General features: G+C 40.0%; 1 long non-coding RNA gene across 1 annotated transcript; it reads left to right on the top strand.

Annotated features, from left to right (window-relative positions):
* On the top strand, nt 1–753 carry LOC138788826 (uncharacterized). The gene is made up of 2 exons (XR_011362661.1): nt 1–163; nt 625–753. It is a non-coding gene; the product is annotated as an uncharacterized lncRNA (long non-coding RNA).
* The last annotated feature ends 998 nt before the right edge of the window (nt 754–1,751 follow it).

Genomic DNA, 1,751 nt, shown 5'->3' with positions numbered 1-1,751 from the left:
GCAAGCGAAACCACGCCCACACTTAAAGTCCAATAGCTGCACCGACTTCGGCAATATTGGGCAGCTATTAATCACTGCCCGCAACACATTCTCGGACCCTCTCTTCTGCAAAAGGCATCAGCACAAAGGAACGGAGGAAGTAGAGCGTCAGAGAGTAGAAGAGGTAGGAACTTTTCTTTTCTCTGGATAACCCCTTTAAAAGTAAAATGTTCTGACTCTCCTATTTTGGATCACATACACAACTATCTAAATATATGGTTGATTATGTAAACTAAACACTATGGGGGAGATTTATCAAACATGGTGTAAAGTGAAACTGGCTCAGCTGGCAACCAATCAGATTCCACCTTTCATTTTCCAAAGAGTCTGCAAGGAATGAAACGTGGAATCTGATTGGTTGCTAGGGGCAACTGAGCCAGGGTCACTTTGCACCATGTTTGATAAATCTCCCCCATGGGTCTGGTTAAAAATTTTGCTCGCGTTAAGGGTAGTTGTATTATACTCTATAATACCAGATGGATTTGTACAATATATATAATATATATAAACTGTTGCACATGCAGGACATGCCTAAATGTACAATCTCTATGTATCTAATATTATTACTCTTTATGCATGTTACAGGGTGGAAGAAATGAAGAAAAAGACAAGACAAAAAGAAATGTATTATATTGATCAATAGGAACTTTGCTTCTTGTTATGTAATAGAATCAGCTTAATGTTTAACCAAGAATAAATGTTGTTATTATGAAACATTGGAGGTTTACTGGTTATATGTGTTAGGACTCTAGTTCCGAACATGAAAAGTGATTATTTTTTCTTCTAAAGTTTTAAGACATATTGGCTAAGTGGGTGGTCGAATGATATTAACCTAGAGATGAGCGAACCTTGAGTACAAACTGGTTCATCTGAGGCTGAACGCTCTGCATTTGATTACCGGTGGCTGAAAAAGTTGGGTGGAGTCCTGAAGCTACCTGGGAAACATAGATAAAGCCATTGGCCATAGGCTATATCCATGTTTTCCAGGACTTCCTTTGGCTGCATCTAATTTCTTCCCCACCCGTAATCAAATGTCGAGCGTTCGGGTTCAGACGAACCTGGATGTGCTTGAGGTTCGCTCATCTCTACTGACAACTAAGAGTTTAGCTTCTGAAATCCTCAGTACTAGCTAATATCACTACAGAAAGAAGGGACTGTCTACACATTTATGGCTACTGTAGGGCACATTTAGTCTCGAATGCTAGCCATTGTAGTACAGGGATGGACTAGGGTCCACCAAAGCAAGTGATCTCATATGTTAGCACATACCCACACTGTACAGTTATTCAGGGAGTACCTGAGAACTGGCAACCCCTGTGGCATCTGTAGAAGAGGTTCATAAGGATAACAAGGTCCAACTTACAGCAAAATTAGAGCATAGCTGTAGTTTTAAAAGATTTTATTTTATTTATTTTTTTTAAATCTGCAGTTTTGTTAGATAAACCCTTCAGAGCAGTGACAAGGTGGCAGATAGACTGGTTTAGCTTGCAGGTGCACAGCCCAGGATTTCTCAGGCACTTCTTGCACATGGTAAACCTTGCTCCCCACTTCCTGTAATTTGTCCTGTTCTGTCTGTTACTAGAGACAGCTTTCTCTTCACAACAGACAGTGGACAGCGAATTGCAAAGAAGTGAGACACCTAAATTCCTAGACTTTAGAGCTGTTTTCTGGGCTAAGGAGTCATTTTAGGTTAATGAAATGATTTACAATTA

The sequence above is a fragment of the Dendropsophus ebraccatus genome, chromosome 4 (assembly GCF_027789765.1).
Source record: "Dendropsophus ebraccatus isolate aDenEbr1 chromosome 4, aDenEbr1.pat, whole genome shotgun sequence".
Classification (NCBI taxonomy): domain Eukaryota; kingdom Metazoa; phylum Chordata; class Amphibia; order Anura; family Hylidae; genus Dendropsophus; species Dendropsophus ebraccatus.
Note: the sequence above shows the minus strand (reverse complement) of the source record. Positions and strands in the feature narration are given on the sequence as shown.